Source organism: Schistocerca serialis, chromosome 11, assembly GCF_023864345.2.
Source record: "Schistocerca serialis cubense isolate TAMUIC-IGC-003099 chromosome 11, iqSchSeri2.2, whole genome shotgun sequence".
Classification (NCBI taxonomy): Eukaryota; Metazoa; Arthropoda; class Insecta; order Orthoptera; family Acrididae; genus Schistocerca; species Schistocerca serialis.
This window is the reverse complement of record NC_064648.1, coordinates 46,597,580-46,620,510: the sequence shown is the minus strand read 5'-3', so window position 1 is coordinate 46,620,510 and position 22,931 is coordinate 46,597,580. Positions and strand designations below refer to the sequence as shown.

At 40.4% G+C, this 22,931-nt stretch overlaps 1 protein-coding gene across 1 annotated transcript in view; it reads right to left on the bottom strand.

Moving 5' to 3' along the window:
- The window catches only part of LOC126427242 (zinc finger protein 431-like), a 344,078-nt gene extending 333,188 nt beyond the window's left edge, over nucleotides 1–10,890 (bottom strand). The window contains exon 1 of the mRNA XM_050089482.1: nucleotides 10,881–10,890. The gene's annotated coding sequence lies outside the window, so the exon portion shown is untranslated. The remainder of the gene's footprint in view (nucleotides 1–10,880) is intronic.
- Nucleotides 10,891–22,931: the final 12,041 nt, after the last annotated feature.

Sequence of the window (22,931 nt, the reverse complement as noted above, 5' to 3'; positions counted from 1 at the left end):
ATGACTCTGCTGACAGTTCTTGTTACACTTTGTTCACACATTCAAGGTCAACACCTAATGTTAATAGCACTACACAATTTACTTCTCGGATTAGTGACATGCAAATGTCACTTCAACATCATCCATAAATTACATTTCTTATTCAATACCACGATACACTGTAATAATGCATTAACTGCAGCCATACCATTTATAAATTTAATGGCACTGCTAAGACTCACTATGGTCATAGTTATTCTTAAGTTGCACACTAAGGTTGTCATTTAAAAGAAGCGTATCAGAGCAGCATATACCCACATTATGGCAACCATGTTATCAGTATAATTGAATTGTGCATTAAAAAAGTTTTCCCTGTTTACTGAACATTAAATTGAAACTCTTGCTGAATTCTATGTGAGGTTTAATAACAGGCTTATTTCAATGCACTGTGCAAAATGTCATTTAAGAGTGAAAGTTCGTCAGTTGTTTAGTAAACAGAATTACCCATGTTTCCAGCAGTATGACATTAATTTTATGTATTCACACACCATACTGTACACATTAATGAAACACTTAAGATATACAAGTAAGCCACTTACCATGAAGTATAACTCTGTTTTTACTTCGCCCACTCCCTCTTTTTTTATCCACATAGCTGGCTCCTGGTCCATTGCTTTAGTTCTACAGTCTGGAAAAAAAAAGCAATCAGATAAGAACAGTGGTACTCAGTTTCCGTTGTTACCATGAGTTATAGCTCAAAGGCAGTATTTTCCCTCATCTAATGGGTGCAGCAAATGGGTGATTACACAGGAAACAATCAGAAACGATGAGGAAAAGTAGGTTCAGTGATACAAACTCATTTACATTTCTCAGGTCATGAAGAGTGAGAACACTCAAAGTAACATGCACTGGAAACTCGTTTTTAACACTGGCTCATGGATACTTTTCTATTGTAACAATTATGGAAGATGTGTATTTTTTGTGCATTCACTAACTTCAGCATTACAAACAATCAAAGTGGGCAAGAGATTGCAGCGAAATTTCTGAATAACATCAAATATTTCATTCTACACTTTGTTCATTGCGTTAATTTCAGTCTGATAGGGACATGATGAGAACCTGGACGTGCAGATTGTTTGTTTATCAGTGAATATGCATTTTGAACATAGGTATTTATTTATTTATTTAGTCCTTCAAATCCTATATGTATAGAATATATACAAGGATATTGGACATGGTTAGGTATTTACAAGATAAAATACAGTTTGTATTGCAATCCTAAGGACTAGATATTGAAGTAATTTAGCACAGATTCATAAATACAACAAACATTACAGGCAACATACAAATTAGAATATTAATAATGCATCTTTATTTTTGTTCTTTGGCTTTTATATATTCTGTCAGACTGTAAAAGCAATGATCAATTAAATATGCCTTTACTTCAGCCATAAAACCACAGAGTTTACCTATTGATTTAATATGTTTAGGTAGATTATTGAAAATCTTTATCCCAGTATGTAATGTGCCTTTTTGGCACAATGATGTTCTCACCCGTTTCACATGAAGGTCAGATTTTTGCCTTGTATTGTGTGCATGTATATCTTCATTTTTTAATAAGATATCTGGGTGTCTATTGATATATTGTTTGATTAAAACTGATGTTTCATAGATAAAAATGCAGGGAAGAGGAAGAACTGACAGTTTTTTGAATATGGGTCTGCACGATTTCGTATTGTTTACCCCTTCAATAATTCTTAGTATTCTCTTTTGCATCCTGAAAAGTTTAATATTTGTTGTTGTATTGCCCCAGAAGATTATGCCATATTTAATTACAGAATGCACATATGAGTAGTATACATTTAACAGGCTGGCTTTGCTGCAACAAGTTTTTAAGATCCGTATCATGTAACAGGTTTTGCTTAGTTTTCTTTGCAAATATTCAATATGTACCGCCCATTTTGTGTTGTTCTGGAGCCAGAGTCCCAGAAATTTAGTGCTGTCAACACTTTCAAGAACTCTGTCCCTAAGTTCTATTTCTATGTTTGGGTGGTGTCTTCCTTTTACATTATAGAAATTCAGTGCTACTGTCTTTTCTTTGTTTATAATTAGCTTGTTGTAGCTGAACCACTGTTCTACACTGTTCATTGTTTGGATAGTGGAGTCTTTAAGTTTTTCTTCTGTTTTACCACTAATAAGGAAGCTTGTATCATCTGCAAATTGGAGGGTAGTTTGGCAATACTTGTTGTACATAAGATCATTGACATAGAGGAGAAACAGAATGGGTCCTAATACTGATCCTTGAGGGACACCATATTTCACATTTTCATATCCTGAATAGTAGTAGCTGATTTTGTTATGGTCAGTATATTGCACTTCAACCACCTGTTTGCGACCACATAGGTATGTCTTGAGCCACTCATTGGATATACCTCTAATTCCTAACTGGTCAAGCTTCTGCAGTAGGGCACTATGGTCAATGACATCAAAAGCTTTAGATAAATCAAGACATATGCCTGTCACAAACTCACCTGCATCCAGTTTAGTATAGATTTCATTAAGAAATTCAAATATTGCACTTTCAGTTGAATAGCCTTTCCTGAAGCCATGCTGTGAAGGAGAGAGAATCTTATTTTTATTTAGGAAATCAGACAATCTCTTATAAAAAACTTTTTCTAAAATTTTAGAAAATACAGGCAGTAGGGCTATTGGTCTATAATTTGAAACACATTCTGGATTTCCTTTTTTAAACAGTGGTTTCAGCTTTGCTGTTTTTAAGCATGAAGGGAAGGTTGCTGATGCCAGTGAGCTGTTGCACAAATGTATCAAGGGTTCAGCCAAGGCAAGACAGCATTTTTTAATAATTGCATCTGGTATTCCATCAATTCCACATAAGTAGCCTGTTTTCAAGGTTTTTATAACTGATAAAATTTCTTCAGAATTTGTGGGTGAAAGGAACAAAGATGTAGACACATTTCTCACACTATTGCATGTTGGAGGTGATATTTTGTTGTGTTCTTCCAGTCCACTCACCAACTCTTCACTTACGTTTGCAAAATATTTGTTGAAGGTCCGTGCAATTTCTGTTGGGCAAGAAATCATTTGTCCTTCATAACATAAGTTCACATTTTTATATTGTTTAGTTTCACTTGTTTGATTTTTTATAACTTCCCATACAGCTTTAGACTTGTTTTTTGAGTTTTCAATGTATTTGTCATTTGCCATTGTTTTAGCTTCCCTTACAACATTTTTGAGGATCCTCTTGTAATTCTTCAGGTACAAATGAAATTCATGAGGCATGTTCTGTGTCTTTGCTATATCGTGTAATCTTCTTTTCTCTGCACAAGATATTCTAATACCTATTGTAATCCATTTGTTCTTCTTGAAGTTAGGTTGACATTTTTGCTTTTTTAATGGAAATGCAGCTTCAAAGTATGACATGAAGATTTCCATGAATTTTTCAAACTTTTTGTTAGTATTTTCACAGGTATACACTTCATACCAAGTTTCTTTACTTAGTCTCTGTACAAAAAGGTTTGTTTGTTTGTTAGTGAATTTCCTTGCTTCTTTTACAAGTTCCTCTTTCTCAGTTGTTTCACTTGGGGTGTGCAAAGCAATAAACTGTGCATAGTGATCACTGAAGCCAGTATTAAGATTTCCGGCACATAAATTGTGATGTACATTTGTGTTTATTAATATCTGATCAATTGTTGAGCTAGTTGTTGGTGTAACTCTTGTAGGAGAGTCTATGGTGTCTTTTATGTTATATGTTTCCAGTAGGGTCATCAAGCTTTGCTGGTCTTTTGAGATTTCTTGAAAATCAATATTAAAATCTCCACATATGATCACTGTTTTGTTGAAGTTTTCTATAGTATTTAAAGCTGCTTCTAGTTGGTGACAGAAATCATTTAAGTTCCCATCAGGGCTCCTATATACAAAGATGATTATTAATTTTAATGTAGAGAGTTCAACTGTGGATACTTCAAAAATTTTCTCTTCAGCTAACAGTTCAATGCATTTTATGTTACAATAATCAATGCCACTTTTAACAAATATACATGACCCTCCATGACTGGATGTAATTCTAGAAAATGATGAAGAAAGATTGATGTCTGCAATTGCATCTTTAGGCAGCCAGTGTTCAGTTATACACACTACAGAAACGTTTTTTAGCTCATCAGTACATAAAATTTCAACTTCACTTAATTTGTTTAGCAATGATTGGACATTTTGATGAATCAGCATGAAATTAAAGGGTTTGTTAGGCTTTGGCATATTGTTAGATTTTGGCATATTTAATTGATCACTTACCTTTACCCTGTCAATAAAAACTCATTCAGGAGTGCTGGAAGTACTGCTTTTCTTTTCCCGACTGCACCTATTCTTCTATTATCATCTGCAGCAGCATTTTCTTCTGTGTCTGGTTCCCCTGGTAGTTGTTCAGCTGCTGCACCTGCTGTTGATAATATTGCTGCTGGTGTTTGAGCTGGGTCTGCAATTGGTAGAGCTGTTACTGCATTCATTGTGCCTGAATATTGGAGGCACCTAGTTCCTTCTTTTGTTGTTGATGTTGGTGAGTGAGGTCTTGCTGGCGTTGTTTCCTTCGAATATTTGGGGGGCCAATCCAGGATGATTTTACTTTTGAGTGTTTGATGCCTCTTGGTGATAATTTCTTCAATTTTTCCGACGAGCAGTTTTTTCCCCATGTTGTTAACGTGCAATCCATGTAATGTGTGGAATCTGCGCCCAATATTATTAACATTCACGAGTTCTACATTTTTGAAATGTTTGCAAAGTAATGAAATTTGTTGGTTGGCATTGATTATTTCTTTATTTACGCATGACCAAGACGGTAAGTCATGCCGATGTGGAATGTTCTGTACTAAAACATTTGTGTGTGTCAACTGTCCTAAGCACCTTTTTAGTTCTTGTTTTGATTTGTGGGTTTCGTTTTTATATACGTCATTTGACCCACTAATTAGCACAACAAAGTCTTCAGAGGATAAGTCAGCAACGTCTGTGGATCGTACATGATTGCAAACTTCCGACATAGAAGCACCAGGCTTTATGTAAGCGATTGTTTGTAAACTGGACTGACCGTTCAGAAGGCGAGCAAATCCACGACCATGACTGTCTGCCATCAAAACTACTTTTCTTCGTTTAGGTTTCTCTGCCTGTTTAGAAGGTCCACCGTCGTTATGGCTAAACAATTTAGTATCAGCGCTGGACATATACTTCATATTTGGGTCACGTAAGTGTTCAGGTCTTTCAGTTTCATTTCCTTTGATAGCAGTAGTTGAGTTGTTAGGCATTCTTTTGGATGTATCACTCCGCGTATTTTTAGTTTCATATTCAGCTCGGAAGTTAGTTTTATCACATGCACAATGTTTCTTACCTTGCACGGTTGATTGCACACTGAACCTGCTTGTAAACGCGGTATTAGGGTCATACAATAACCTTTGTTGAGAATGAGGCACTTGTTTTTCACTTTGCCTGGAATTTCGTGGTTACTGTGAGGCAAGTTTGATGTAGGTTCACACTTTCTGGTCGTAAGTTTTTTTAGTTCGCTCATCAGAGTATTAATGGTTAATTGCAGACTACTTAAACGATCATTTAACTTTCTGATTTCATCACTACAATTCGTGCACACGCTGTTTTTATCGGTGTAATTTTCACTTTTTCCCGCATGAACACTATGCATATCAACACTAGCCGCCATCTTGCTTCATGGCATGTAGGAAAAAAAAAAAAATTACCTTGAAACTTCATCTGTATTCATTCACGGATGTTTATTCAGTTTATAGTAAGCATCATTTTGGAATCTCTACCTGCAATTAAAGAAAACCATATACATGTACCACAGATTGCTCACTGCAGTTCGAAAGTTCTCATTCTTCATTACCATCAAGATTAAACAGTGGTTCGTTTTTTCTTACAAAAGTGATTTAATAAAACGACTTTTATTTATTCATTTATTTATTTTATCCATCTTTCAGCACCTACATGCAATCGATGTCGTCAGAAGGGCTACAGCTATTTGTACATTATGTTTTACGTACCAAAATATTACATAGTAAAAATATGGCAATGTTGTAAACTATTAGCTTACAACAGCCTCTACACCTAGATCCATACATAGCAGTAAGCCATAATTTATCAGCATTAACATGCAATCAATGTTGTCAGAAGTATTATAGCTATTTGTACATTATGTTTCATATAGCAAAAATATTACATGGAAAAAAAAAGATAGTGTTGTACCCTATTAGCTTATAGCTAGCTGCCTCTACATCCATAACTATACATAATAGTAAGCCTTAGTTTATCAATAAATTAGATCATCTTTACAACTATTCTGAAATTCTTCTACACTGTAGAAAGTATTTTTCTTTATCCACACTTTGGTTTTAGTTTTGAAAATATCCATTGAAACCAATTGAGCCTGTACGGGTAAAGTGTTGAATAATTTTATGCCTATGTATTCATAGCTAGATTGGGTTTTCTTAAGCCTGGTTGTGGGTATATCAATCATATTTGTTTGTCGAGTATTGTGTTGATGAACCGATTTCCTTATAGTGTAGTGGTTTAAGTTTTCTTTTATGTTTAATAGGCAACAATATATGTAAAGAGATGGGACTGTGATAATTTTTAAGTCTCTAAAATAAGGTCTACATGAGGTCTTGTTGCCAATGATTCCGTACAAACGTCTAATTGCTTTCTTCTGCCAAGTGAAAATTTTTTTGGCTCCTGGAGAGTTACCCCATAAAAGAATGCCATATTGTAGATGGCAATGAAAGAAGGCATAGTATGACTGAAGCAATAAATCTTGTGTAACACATGTGTGTAGTTTGGCTAGTAGGTAGATAACTCGTGATAACTTGGGACACACATACATAATCTGTATGTGTGTCCCAAGTTAATTTTGAGTCAATGTGTATTCCTAGTAGTTTAACAGATGATAACTCCATGTTACTGTTTGATAAACTGAAGATTATCTTGACAGTCTTTTCATGGTTCATAGATAAGTCATTAGCTTTAAACCAGATATTAGATATTTTGAGACACTCTTCACTTTCCTCCTTCAATATGTTTATATCCTTTCCAGAATTAGCTAATGTTGTGTCATCAGCATAGAGGATAGTTTTACAGGGTAAGTTGTTCGGAAAGTCATTTACAAACAATATAAATAGTAGAGGGCCAAGCACTGAGCCCTGAGGAACACCTCGTTTTATACTTAAAGTCTGTGACTGTTGGTCATTATGCTTTACTATTTGTTTTCTATTGCTGAGGTATGATTCAATTAGTGAGAGTTCCAGGTGTTTGATTCCATAGCAACACAGTTTATCTAATAATAATTTGTGGTTAACTGAGTCGAAAGCCTTACTCAAGTCAATTAGAATGGCTTCAGCAAATAATTCTGACTCAAATGCACTTAGTACAAAAGAGATAAGGTTTTCAACTGCTTTGACTGTTGATACGTTTGACCTGAATCCATACTGAGAATCATTTAATATATTATTGTCTGATAGGTGTATGCATATTTGCTGCATTATGCAATGTTCCATTATTTTTGAAAGAATAGGCACAAGTGAAATTGGTCTATAATTATTGATACAGGACTTGTCACCCTTTTTGTATAATGGTATGACAACTGTTTTTTTGAGACATTCTGGAAAGTGTCCACTCGGGAGCATCCAGTTTATCAGTATGCAAAGGGGATATGTTATGAGATCTACAACTTTTTTAATTACATAGTTTGACAGGCCATACACATCTTCAGATCTAGAGTATCCTAATTTAGAGGTTGCTTTAATTATATCAGTTCCTTGTACTTCTCTCCATTTACAAGCTGACACTATGTTTGTAATGTTTTCTTGAAAATTTCTGCCAGATATGGGGTGAGAAATAGGTGTATGTGTTGAATTGGAATTCTGGTTGCTATGGGTTGGAAGGCTAAGATTGGCAGAGTTGACAAAAAAGTGATTGAAATCATCAGCAGTGATGTTAGCAGCATTTGTGTTGTCTTTGTAGTTTAAATCCACACCTAGCTCTGCTTTTATTACTTTCCATGCAGCCTTACATTTATTGTGTGATTTTTTAATGAAATCACCATTTGCCTTACACTTGGCTATTTTAATTTCAGATCTATATTTTCTTTTCAGGTTTTTGTAAGTTTCTTTATTTACTGCTCCCTTTTTGACCTTATCGTGACAAGTAATTACCAATAGTCTCAATTTTTGTAATTGGGGTGAAAACCACTTCTGTAAAGTTGAGTGGCTAGGTTTCCTAACATTTTTGTTTTTTTGTTTTTTAACCAGTGGACAGCATGTGTGGAAGATTTCAGAAATGATTTTGAGGAATGTGCTGAAGGCTTCATCAACATTTCTGGAGGAATGTATAACAGTATTCCAATCTATAGACTTAAGTTCTTCTCTATACTTGCTAATATTTGTATCTGTAGATAGTCTGACACACTGAGTTTGTTCCTCGTCTTCTTTTGGTTTTTTAGTAATTAGTTTCACCCATATACCTCTATGGTCTGACAGGTAATCGACATTAAGTAAGCCTAGCTCAAAATCACATTTGTATACATTTGTTATTAGATTGTCAAGACAGGAGGAGTGCCTTGTAGGACTTTCATTAGCACAAAAGAGATTATAGGATCTTAACATATTTACTAAATAACATTTCTGGCTGTTATTTTCCTAATGTCTATGTTTAGATCCCTAAAGATTAAAATTTTGTATTTAATATATTTTTGTATACTGATCACAAGTTTTTCTGAACGTTCTATAAATTGTTCTACATTACTTTCAGGAGTGTGATATAAAGACACAGTTATGAGCTGTATACTAGGTATAATAAAAGCAGCTGCTTCAAAAACACCTTTAGTGCATAGGTCACTAACTTCAAGAACAGAAAACTTTAGGTCTAGATCATTGCTAATATATATGGATGAACCCCCATAGGATTCACTGGGTCTGCAGAAGTATGTAGCTAATCTGAAACCTGATGGTACATACAATTTTATATCCTCTTCCTTTAACCAATGTTCGTTTCTACATAAAATCATTCTTTTGTTACTTTTTAATAGTATACCAAGCTCATCAGCTTTATTTTTCAGAGACCTGACATTTAAGTGCAGAAATAAGATAGAGTTACTGCCACAGGAGGGGAGGAGTACAGTATTATGGGGCAATGGAGAACATTTAATTGTTTTTTCAGCCCTGGAATCTACGTTAGGTGGCGGTTGGACTTCCTTGGGATAAACCATAAAAAATCTTCATTTCTCTTAGGTAATTTTTTGGGTCTGTTTGAAACACTGTTGGAAGTTTGTTTCACTTTACTGTCCACAAGTTTTATGGGAACTTGTTTTCCCAAATCATTTGGTATCACTTCATCATGAGACAAAGATGATACTTTACTTACTGTGACTGGTCTATTCTTTTCTGCTACTCTTGAAGGTGATGGAGGAGGAGCTTGTACCGTTTCTGCTGTTGGTGAAGTTGGTTTAGTTGCTGCTTGTGGAGGAGTTGTTTCTGCTATTACTGGTAAAGGAGTTGGTTCTACTACTGCTGGTGTGGGAGATGGTGCTGCTGCTATAGGAACTAGTTCTACTGCTGGAGGAGTTGCTTCTGCTGTTGCTGATGGTGTTTCTTCTGCTATTTCTGGTGAAGTAGTTTGTGCTGTTACTGCTGGTGAGGGAGATGGTGTTACTGCTGTAGGAGCTCGTTCTAATGCTGGAGGAGTTACTTCTGCTGTTACTGAACGTGGTTCTTCTGACGCTGCTGTTGATTCTACTTCTGTTAGTATTGCTTCTTTAGGTACTTCTGCTGCATTTTCTGTTACTGTATCTAATTCTGCATCAGTCACTCCTAGAGATACTTTCTGTGATGATGATACAGGTACCACTGAAGATGTTGTTGGTAAGTATTGCAGTCTCTGAATAATTTCCATTAGCTTTAATGTAACAAGTTGCTTTCCAAGGCCATTTAAGTGCAGCCCGTGAGTAGTTACTAACTGTAACTATGATGAATGATCTATTAAGTTCTGATGGCATGTAATGCTTTATGTTAGACGAATTACAGTTAATTTGTACTTTGTATTTCGCCAGTTCCTAAATTACAGTATTCTTATACAGAACTCCATTAAAACCCACACACTACAACTAACTGGTGTATACACATGATTAGAAGAGTACTAACGACACGAGTAATCAAAGCACAGGGAAAACTAGAAAAATGCAACAGAATTACAGCATTTCCTTTCATGCGAACATACTCAAAGCATGAAATGATGTAACTGTGGGCACTTGTAAACATGCTTACGTTAGGTCTAAAATCTGGAGCCGCTATATGTCTACATCACAGCAAATTATCATCACAATCATATCTACGTAAGTCAACATAACCGTACTAACATAGCGAATGTGTTGAATTTCACTGGCCGCCTTTTCTCGTCAGTCACGAAGTACATGACGGAGATCATTGCATGGGCAACTGCTTCTGACAACACGTCACAATCTAAGCCATTTCTTTTAATAAGATACACGTAGCGATTTTACCGGACAGGCCAAAAACAACAAGCTCTAATAACTCGGGTATTTAGTTGTTATGAACATAACCTGAAAATTTGTAACACTCTTACACCTTCACCAAACACACTGTAGGTAATGTGATCATAAATACAGAATAAAATCTCATTCTTATGTACCCATTAAAAATTAAAAGACAACAGCCTCAAACATAGCTACCACAGCGTCATCACAAGATATTCGCGAACTATTACACTCGTCAAACTCAACTGTTATTGTGATAAAAATGAAGTAGCGCACTAATTTACTTACGAAACAGTTTTCTTCATTTATTCTTGTTTGCAGTTTATAAACGCTTAAAATTTACCTGGAGAATGTCACACAGAAAATTCCGCTAAACTATGAGGTTGCACCTGCCTACACACTCACACTGAAAGAAACCAGCTAAACCAAATCTTACAGCAAGACAAAGCACTCTGCCGTGGGCTGTGAGATAACCAGTATGGAAAAACCGGAAGATAAAATGCGAAAATTAAATTAGATAGGATACCTACTCTATCCCTTTGGTAAATCCTTATCGCTATTTTAGTATAACAACTACATAACTTAAAATAGCTGTTATTGAAGAAATGCGTTTGAAAATTTCTCGGAAATTTAAATCTTCAATGTACCGTACTGTATGGGAAGCACTGATCAGCACATGGACAACACATCGTTGTAATTTTCCTTTGTTACAGGCAGAACGGGCATGTACAGGGCGTTTGACAGTGAGATCTAGTTGATTTATCTTGTTTTCTTGTTAGAGTTATGAGTAATTCGTCAAAGTTTTCTTTAAATCGCTTAAAAATGGACGCTGTTTTATGACATTCCCATCCGAAGAGGGAAAGATGATTAGATTTAACGTTCCATAGACACCAAGGTCATTGGAGACAGTGCAAAGCTCGGACTGTGTTAAGCATGGGGAAGGAAATTGCTGTGCTGTTTCAAATGAAACATCCCAACTTTTGCTTGGAGCGATTTAGGCAAGTCATGGAAAACCTAAAACTCTATGGTCAGATACTGGTTTGAAACATAGTTCCCCCAGTTGCGAGTCCAGTGTATTAACCACTGCACCACCTTACTCGGTCTTAGGCATCTAACTGGTTTTCTGATCACATCTTCTTTCGTATCAGCATCATTAAAATCACATGATAGTGTCAACTGATAATCTCATGCATTGTTTCACCAACAGTATAAGGTTTGTCACCCCCTTCTTCTCGCATATTCAGCAATAGTATTCCAGTCAGTAGGCCAGTCCACTTTTACCAACTTTTTTAAAATTCTGTAGTGACTGCCAAATGCAATGAGATACATTCCATTTAACTGTGATGAATAAACATGAATTTTAAATCAATGACTTCTAGGTTAGATTTTCCAGTGTTTGATTAATTCTAGGTTAGATCTTCCAGTGTTTGATTAATTATAGGTTAGATATTTCCTGGAAAGCGGATGAGGACATCAGCAAATTTGTTGGGATTCTGTCTTCCACAACAATCGCTAAAATGAGCTTTACCAATGCAGGTAGAGACTTCAACATCCATACAAATAGCTTGCTATCTCATATCTTCTTTGTTTTCCCTGTATTTCCGAACACATGAAACACTTCTTGTTTTGACTTTATGTCATTGTCTATAAAATTTTAAAAAATTCAGTCGCTGCTTATAAAACAACCCATTGTTAATGGGATCTGTTGCTGTCAATAAAACTTGCTGGAAACAGAAGTTGCAGCTTACAGAAGTCCTATATAAGTTTTGGGCTCACTCCATCTCTTGTTTTTTCTCCTCACAAACACTGTCTGTTTCTAAAAGATTAGCATTATAATCAGGTGTCAGTGTTCCTTTATTGACCCCAGCGGTACTCTAGGCCATATATAGACATCACTGATCTTTTTTTTTAGGATGATGAAGACAGAGACTATAATCCTCTGAAATGTCTTTCTGTAAATATGGTCCATATGCACAAATTTATACAGGGATCACACAAGTGTGATGTTAAGTGACAATCTAAGATATTTCATTATTTTTCCAGTGTGAAAGTAGTAAGACTGAGCCACTGAAAAACTTTCAGCATGATTCCTCACACCATCCCAAATTTCTGGCGAATTAAATTTCCTTAGATGATGGTTCTTCTGCCTTCTTCACTTGTGTTTTCGACTGCTGTTTTCTTCATCACTGTTACCACAACACCTTAACGGATTCCAAGTTTATTCAGAAACATGGTCTTGCAGTCTTGGATTCATTCTGTTCTTCATAGGAAGTAGAACATAATAGTGAAGTTCCTTTTTGAGTTCACTCATGTGCTAGCTTTTTTTAAAGCATATAAAGTCTGTTTTTTATACAGTTCTAATTTGCAATATCTTTAAAAATGTTCAGCTTTTCTGCATGGACAAACTTTTTATGACATTTACTTCTGCAGTTGTCTCAACATGGATCTTTCATGTAAGCTTCTGGAACATGGAGTTCCTTGAATGAAATGTAGGATTCTTTGCACTGGTATCTGATTTTGAAAACATTTACATCCCTGTGTTATCAATGTTTTTATATTTTTTATGGGGTTGCTTGTCCTTGAAAGTGTTTCTCTATGTCTCTAAATTCTGTTCTTTAAAGGGGTGCACATCGGTAATGTCACATTCATTGGCTGTCTACAATAGCTCTGAACTTTGTTACCATCAGTTGGCTTTAATTGCTTCAAATTAACATTTGCTCATTTTTGTGGCTCTTCATCTGATTCATCACCAGATGTTAGTTGATATTCCAAAATACACTCCTGGAAATTGAAATAAGAACACCGTGAATTCATTGTCCCAGGAAGGGGAAACTTTATTGACACATTCCTGGGGTCATATACATCACATGATCACACTGGCAGAACCACAGGCACATAGACACAGGCAACAGAGCATCCACAATGTCGGCACTAGTACAGTGTATATCCACCTTTCGCAGCAATGCAGGCTGCTATTCTCCCATGGAGACGATCGTAGAGATGCTGGATGTAGTCCTGTGGAACGGCTTGCCATGCCATTTCCACCTGGCGCCTCAGTTGGACCAGCGTTCGTGCTGGACGTGCAGACCGCGTGAGACGACGCTTCATCCAGTCCCAAACATGCTCAATGGGGGACAGATCCGGAGATCTTGCTGGCCAGGGTAGTTGACTTACACCTTCTAGAGCACGTTGGGTGGCACTGGATACATGCGGACGTGCATTGTCCTGTTGGAACAGCAAGTTCCCTTGCCGGTCTAGGAATGGTAGAACGATGGGTTCGATGACGGTTTGGATGTACCGTGCACTATTCAGTGTCCCCTCGACGATCACCAGTGGTGTACGGCCCGTGTAGGAGATCGCTCCCCACACCATGATGCCGGGTGTTGGCCCTGTGTGCCTCGGTCGTATGCTGTCCTGATTGTGGCGCTCACCTGCACGGCGCCAAACACGCATACGACCATCATTGGCACCAAGGCAGAAGCGACTCTCATCGCTGCAGACGACACGTCTCCATTCTTCCCTCCATTCACGCCTGTCGCGACACCACTGGAGGCGGGCTGCACGATGTTGGGGCGTGAGCGGAAGACGGCCTAACGGTGTGCGGGACCGTAGCCCAGCTTCATGGAGACGGTTGCGAATGGTCCTCGCCGATACCCCAGGAGCAACAGTGTCCCTAATTTGCTGGGAAGTGGCGGTGCGGTCCCCTACGGCACTGCGTAGGATCCTACGGTCTTGGCGTGCATCCGTGCGTCGCTGCGGTCCGGTCCCAGGTCGACGGGCACGTGCACCTTCCGCCGACCACTGGCGACAACATCGATGTACTGTGGAGACCTCACGCCCCACGTGTTGAGCAATTCGGCGGTACGTCCACCCGGCCTCCCGCATGCCCACTATACGCCCTCGCTCAAAGTCGGTCAACTGCACATACGGTTCACGTCCACGCTGTCGCGGCATGCTACCAGTGTTAAAGACTGCGATGGAGCTCCGTATGCCACAGCAAACTGGCTGACACTGACGGCGGCGGTGCACAAATGCTGCGCAGCTAGCGCCATTCGACGGCCAACACCGCGGTTCCTGGTGTGTCCGCTGTGGCGTGCGTGTGATCATTGCTTGTACAGCCCTCTCGCAGTGTCCGGAGCAAGTATGGTGGGTCTGACACACCGGTGTCTATGTGTTCTTTTTTCCATTTCCAGGAGTGTAGAAGGAGAGATATCTGATGGTTGGCTAAATGTGTGGAATATGTAGACTATGCAAATGACCGGGTTATTGGTGTAAGGCTGAAAGGAGCACAAAAAGATTTACTGATTGTCGAGGTGTATATGCCAACTTCAGAACATGATGACCAAATTGTAGAGGAAACGTAAAATGTAATAGAGAGAATAATGGATGAAAATAAAAAATGGTGCAAAATAGTAATGGGAGACTGGAACGCATTTGTGGGAAAAGGGAAAGAGGGATACATAGTATACAGTCATGGTCTTGGAAAGAGAAATGATAGAGGTGAATGGCTAATTGACTTCTACAGGGAAAGGCAGCTGATAGCGGCAAACACATGGTTCAAGAACCACAAGAGGAGGCTCTACACATGGATATCACCTGGGGATAACTATAGAAACCAAATCGATTTTATACTGGTAGAAGAGAGATACAGGAATTGAATCAAGAAGGTGCACACATTACCAGATGCAGAAGACGACCATGGTGAAGAAGTGGGATCTAGAAAAGATAAGATCTAACAAAGAACTAACTACAGAAGTGCTGTCTAGGGAGTTTCTCAACACATTACGAGACAAAGAACCACCACATAATGCCAACGAGTACTGGAATATGCTGAAAGAAGGAATCATTAAAGCAGGAAAGCAAAATATAGGATATGTAAAAGGGAAAAGGTCAAAAAACCCTGGATCACACAAGAAATGATTTCCAAGATGGAGGAGAGAAGAAAATTGAAAAACAAGAACACTGAAGACGCAAGAAAGAGATACCGAAGGTTCAATAATGAACTGCGAAGAGAAACAGAGCAGGCCAGGAAAAAATGGCTAAAAGAGGAATGTGATGAAATTGAAGAACTGGACAGGAAGGGAAGATACAACCCACTATACAACAGAGTAAAGACTATGACATGGGAACAAAGCAGGGCAGGAAGTGCTACTATGGAAATTTTGAGTAAAGACAAAGAGTTAGTGTACAAAGATCGTGACGATGGTCACTGAGTATACAGTCACGGTTATACCGATGTCACAGAACTCCAAGGCGCATCCCCTATATGCGAGATACCTCAGGGCAGCACTTGTCTTTACTGCTGATAGCAGAATAGCACAGGCTGCTTTCTCCCTAACCAAACATATGAGCTGCGTACCCACCCCAGTGTCACTGACACCTCGCTGAGAAACGTCCACGACGCGACTCACCATCTAAAAGGTTCTCAATGTTATTCTTACGTCACATGGCTTTGTAAAAAATAATAGACAAGTGGACCTCTCGGGAATTGTCCCAGAAATAGTTAACGCTCGCTTTCTTGATGTTTCAGCTTGTGTGCACGAATATTATTGCTCTAACAGAACCTGTTTACGAAAATAGCGCAGAATAACATCGAATGCACTCTTCCCAGCGCTCCTAACGTGACAGTCTTCCTGCTGCCAACATATCCAAATGTTCTCACCGCTTTGTAGAGGCTCCTATATTCCAGCACAAAGGATGTGAATGAATCGAGGATTATGATAGGCTCTTATCGAATTTACCCGCCGAATTACTGATCCTGCCGGTATCGAAGCACCATCAGCCTTTTTTTCCTTCTGCAGACGAGACTTTTAGCAGTTATTTTACACTGACCACCATATTGCACCGACAACTAAACCTCGCAAAGTGCCATACATATCGTCAAGTACGGAAAGACTTATTCAATTATAGTGCTCCCCCACCGATGACAGGAGTTTGAATATTGAGCTACAATGACTACACGATAGGATGAACTCCAAGTGGTGTATTTCAGGCGAAGAGTGTCACATATATTAACGTACATAAACGTGTAATAACGAGCATTAGCGTGTACTAACGTGCCCCAAAGTGTACTAACGTGCACTCGTTTCCCCTCAGCACAAACGCGTTACTGTTTGTGCCTCCTTGCTTGTTCGCTTTTCTGCGTACGTCTCCAGACTCGGTGATTACAAGAACACACGTATTTTCGCATGGATCACCATAATATTATACCATTTTTGCGGTACCTCTCGATATCAAGCTCTAGGCAGCATCCTGCCGATCGCTCGCGCAGTATAGTTCCTAAGATATAGTATGGGAAATATTTCTGTACAAACCCCCCCTCGGAACAAACACGTTGATGTTTCTGCTTCGAACCTGCTTCCTTGCCTGCTCCCTTTTCCCTTTTCTACACACATCTCCAGACTCGGGGATTACAGGAACACACGTATTTCCGCATGGTTTGCCATAATATAATACCATTTTCGCGGTGCTTCTCGATATCAAGCACTAGGCACCATCCTACCGATCGCTAACGCTACATAATTCCCAAGACAGAGACTGGAAATTACTTCTCTACAAACCCCAAACTTTAGCGAGGTCCAACGTGCTGTAAACCACTGAGTAACTAGGAACAAATAGAGGAAACTGATATTTCCACTCTAGAATACCGATGTCGGTGATGTAACAGATTCGAAATCATTCCTATAATTTACAGGTCAACTAATGTCTTTCCGATGTCTAGAGAACCGGCAAACGTGTCTTCCACACACCACAGTCGATCTTCTCTCAACTAAATAAAGGCATGAAATGTGCAGATGCAGTCAATCGAACAATTTACATGGGAGGGAATAACAGTCCAGCGCAAATGCACCTCCATACGCAATCTCAAATTTCCACTTGATCACAAAATCCGCCCAACACATACTAAGTATTAGTTCACTACTCCGTCGTCTAGAGGACGGCGAAGTTAATTCAGATATATTTCTACACTCCAATATGCCTCTGCATTCGGACGCCTGCTGCCGTTAACGAGAAACGTGAATCATTCCCACACAGGTCACAGGCGCTGCAGGTCGAGCATGCACAGGTACAATCAATCATCCTAAGAAATCGGTGACATATATCTTTTATCCCTGTACTTACAACTACATGTTGCGATAGTGGTCTCAATTGAACAGCATTCGACAATGAGCGAAGTATCGGAAATACACCCTGCTGAAGGCCGTGGCTCTGGAAATGGAAATATCTGTACCTTCCTTACGACTGGACATAGTCATTTCCTTTCCACAAACACACAGTTTATAAGCCTGATGCTCAAATGCGAACATGTCACGCACCCCCCAGTACTACTAAACATAATACTTCGTCAATAACTGATTGCCTATAATACGAAATATTACTGGGACAAAATTAGCGATGGGTGGACATGTCTCATACGTTTTCTCTTGCGAGTCCTACCACTGCGTCTTGGAAAGAGAGACGAAATCGGCCAGATCGCAACAACTACTGTATGTTACTGTCACAAGCAGTCTTGGTTCTACAGGTGCACACAAGTATCCATGTTAAAAGGTATACCTGCTTTACAAATCTAGGTACGACATTACCTCTGAATGAGGTGGTTCTCTTCCACACAAATACCGTGACAGTAATAGGAGGAATGCGTACTAACAACCACGATGCAACATCGTGATAAAATCACTGAACTTTGAAAGTGAATTGGCCAAGGAACGTGGTATGTAAGCGATATTTGCGACTCCCTCACTCTGCCTCAGTTAGATAATTCTATACTATTTGTAGCGCATTCTGTCTCAAGGCAATATCAGAGGTTCTGCGACATATCCACTGGGTTATAGGCGATGACTGATTGAGAAGGAACCCAAACAGTAGTAGCAGATGATGTGCCCATTGAGGCCATAAGAAAATGTACACTGGCTTCCCATATCTCTAGTGTTACGCTATCTTCTAGAAATGATAGCCATGATTTGGAATTGAGTCTTTCCATTCAGGCACATACCTGCGTTGGATCCTATTGACAACTCCTTTAATGATTACAACCATTACTCAATCATATTTCTGGCACTTCCATACCTCGAAACGATTCACCTGTCCCTGAGCCTAGCTGATACAGTTAAATTCCAGCGTGGTTTTAGTCACCCCCTACGCATCTTGCAACTGCTCCCATTTCTACAGCTTCCCGTATGTGACCGTTCTAATTTAAGTCGGAACTGAGCAGAAGTCGGAGATAGACATATCCACCATCTTCTGCAACCCATGTAGAAACAGAACGACCTGAGTTACTGCAACAGGACCCTGTTTTGACCATTCGGTGGAAATGCACGCAATGTGATACATCCCCAAACTAGATACAAGTACTACAGATCCACACCCATTCAAATCAATCAGCCCAACAGATAAAAATTACGAACTATAAAAGCTGATACGATTTAGAAGTCATCAAGGCACTGATGCGGGCGCAATGACGCATACCTGCAGTCCGGTCCAACGCCGAGAAAGAGACTTCGCAATACTCCGTAGAATAGCACAACGTGCAACCATCCAAACATTCCTAACGGTATACCCGGTCCCTCACCGAATTTACATCTCAAACGGCTGCTGCTACTGCCGCCTATTAAATGTACGGGCACTGCAGAGGCCACTTTAAAGTTTGATCACCTATACTTTAGGTGAATTATCATATTCGACAGGTTATACTAAATCGCATGAGATGCTCCCAATGGTCCTGTTTAGTTGTTTCAAAAACTCTTTTATAACACGCTTTCGTACAATGCCTAAATCTGGTTTTTTCTGTCACGACTCAGAGGCCTGTACCAGGTTCTAAACTGACATTAAGAAGTTCTGATCCATGGCCTTCCACAGGAAACTAGACATTGCATGATGTAAATCATATTCTTATGGTGGATAGCATAACATGCTTTTATGGCTTTGGCGTGGGTTTCAAAACTACAGTCTGAAGGTGATTCACGAGCTCTACATTTAGACTCGTCTCTCACACTGACAGAATAGATGATGTCTCTGCATTCTCTTCCACTATTTCCTCATATTTCACTCATGCACGTGATCAGCGTTTCGGTGCTTTCCACCCCAGAAGATGCTATCCATCCACCAAAACTTTTTCCCCAACTGAAACAACAGGTATCACTCAATCATTACGTGGTAACGAACAGCATGCCAGTGCACGGATGGGATGGAAAAGACACCATCGATGTGCTCTAATAATGAGCATCACAGTTGATAGTGCGAACAAGTTTAGCAATTTTACAGTAACTCCAACACCAGCCAATGATGTGACAGCATGTCTCCCCCAGCTTCAGTATCATAGCTAAACCAGCTCTTCTCTACTTTGCGAGTATCATTGCGAATGTATATAGATGACTGCTCAGTACGTCCATTCAGTGTTAATTCTCGAACACATAAATCAGGAAAGTATACCAGAAGGCACTCTACATATTTCTAACATCTCGAGCATAGTTCTTAATTTACGATCTACCTCTCTTCGTATGAGAGTCACAGAGCATTCTCACTGTCTTAGGGTAAAGTTAGAGAGCCAAAGACCCTCCTCACACCGTCATTGACCGAGCCGCCCTGCAGCACCATTACTGAATTAACCTGCAACCGATCAGAAGAAGACTGGTACACTCCACGTCTCGTGAGTGAATGGAGGTTTCCGAGTCCTAATCCCTCCAAGTGCACAAGATTTCTCGACATGCGACCATGTCGAGGAGCTTAGCACTCCTTATCGATGTATAGTAGGTGAAAGTGCCGTGATGTAATAGCAGACAGTTAAGAAGAACAAGAAACGATTATGAACTCTAGAGTATTGTTCTAGAGCCTGGGATTGGTACCTGGAAGGTGTTGGTAAGAGAGAGAACATAAACACATGCACTCCTAAGGCTACAACATTCTGCCCTTAAAACGGGCCATTATCAAGTGAGATGTTATGGCTTTAAGCCATGTCAACCTAACATGAGCTGACACATTTATATGCCATTTTTTTCTGTCTCTCTTTATTGTTATTTTAACACCTGAACAATCAGGTAGGCTGGCAACGGCATGCTACGCCACTCTTCAGCCATAGTGTTGACAATAACAGTACAATAATGGAGAATGAAAATGAACATAGTGACGGGCAAAAAATAATGGTCACAGATACACAAAAAAACATGGAGCCATTCACACTCGACGATAACGACACTGAAAACACGTTGACACGGCTCACAGAACACTGATGAATCCGACGGCACAAGTGAACATAGAAGCGTGACGGCGGACACTAAAAACACAAAACGTTGTCACACACATGAGACACTGATGGCGATGATCTCCGGCGCGCGAAAGTCCATGTAGCGTGTGAGAGTCCGGGGACCTGCCAAGAGGGGAAGAAGGGTGACGGGGGGTGGAGAGGGTGGAGAGGGGAGAACAAAGATGCCAATGGTTGAGGAGATGGGAGGAGGAGTAGAGGGACAGGGGAGGGGAGGCCCGGGGGAGGAGTGGGGAGAAGGGGAGGAGGGACGGAGGGTGCCCAAAGGAACAGACACAGGAAGAGGGAGGGAGGATAAAAGTTGGTAGGAGGGGTAGATGGAGGGGAGGAGGACAGCATCAGGGAGGGGGAGCTGGCGGAAGCCACCTTGGGAGAGGGTAAGGAGGGTGGAGAGATGGAGACCGGGTGGGATGTGGGAATACAGGCGCGGCAGGACGCGGGGGTGGAAGAGGACGGGTGAGACAAGCAGATGAGGATCGAGTTTGCGGGAGGTGTACAGGATCAGTATCCTTTCAAGGAAAAGGAGGAGGTGGGGGAATGGAATGAGATCGTACAGGATCCGCATGGGGGAGGGGAGACGGATGCGATAGGCAAGGCAGAGAGCATGGCATTCAAGGATTTGTAGGGATTTATAAAAGGTAGGGGGGGCGGAGATCCAGACCGGATGGGCGTAACAAAGGATAGGGCAGATGAGGGATTTATAGGTGTGGAGGATGATGGAGGGGTTCAGGCCCCACGTACGGCCGGAAAGGAGCTTGAGGAGACAGAGTCTGGAGCGTGCCTTGGCTTGGTTTGTCCGGAGATGGGGAGTCCAGGAGAGGCGACGGTCGAGGGTGACGCCAAGGTACTTAAGGGTGGGAGGATGGCCATAGATGGTGAGATAGAAATCAAGGAGGCGGAAGGAAGGGGTGGTTTTGCCTACAATGATCGCCTGGGTTTTGGAGGGATTGACCTTGAGCAACCACTGGCTGCACCAAGCGGTGAACCGGTCAAGATGGGATTGGAGAAGGTGTTGGGAGCGCTGCAGGGTGGGATCAAGGGCAAGGAAGGTGGTGTCATCAGCAAACTGGAGGAGGTGGACGGGGGGTGATGGCGGCGGCATGTCCGCCGTGTACAAAAGGTACAGAAGGGGCGAGAGGATGGAGCCTTTGGGCACACCAGCGGAGTGCAAAAAGGTGTAGGAATCCGTGTTATGGATGGTGACGTAGGAAGGACGGTGGGAGAGAAAGGAACCGATCGGACGGACGTAGTTAATGGGAAGGGCGAAGGTTTGGAGCTTAAGAGAAGAGGGGACCGGAATGCCACACGCGGTCATAAGCGCGTTGGAGGTCCAGGGAGAGGAAGATTGCGGAGCGATGGGAATTAAGCTGTTCAGAAAGGAGATGAGTGAGGTGAATAAGAAGGTCGCTGGAAGAGAAGGACGGCCGAAAGCCACACTGGGTAACGGGAAGGAGGCGGTGCTGGCGGAGATGCTGGTGGATGCGTCGGTGAGGATAGATTCCAGGACTTTTTATATGCCATTGTCATTACAATTAAATACTTTTGTGATGCTGTTACATAGTGTGAGCACACATTCCCATATGCCATGAAACAACATAGTCTGTAGATACACTTGTTCATTAGCCCATCAGGCTACCAGTAGCCTGTAAACAGTAATCTGCCGCTGCAGTTTGCTGCATAAGTGACTAGTGATGGGCTAATGTACATGTGTATCTACAGACCATGTTGTTTTATGGCATATGGGAATTTGTGCTCACACTATGTAACAAAGTCACGAGTGTATTTAACTGTAATGACAACGGCATATAAATGTGTCAGCTCATTTTAGGTTGACAGGGCTTAAAGCAATAACATCTCACTTGATAATGGCCTGAGGCCAAAACTGCAACTGTGAAATAAAAAAAAGTGTTACAGTCACTGGCGCAAATATGATGTCTTTTCTAAGGTGACAGGTAAGTCTGTGATCACACCAGGGCTTGTGATCTGACATATTTAATTTTGTTTCTCTACATTTCTATGCCATCCATATTAAACAGTCTACTCAGGCTGTCTTATTGTTGTCGATGATCACTGTTTCCCTGGGTCACAGTGCTTCCATTTCGCGTTTCTTCTCATATCTCTTTCGCTGTCACACAC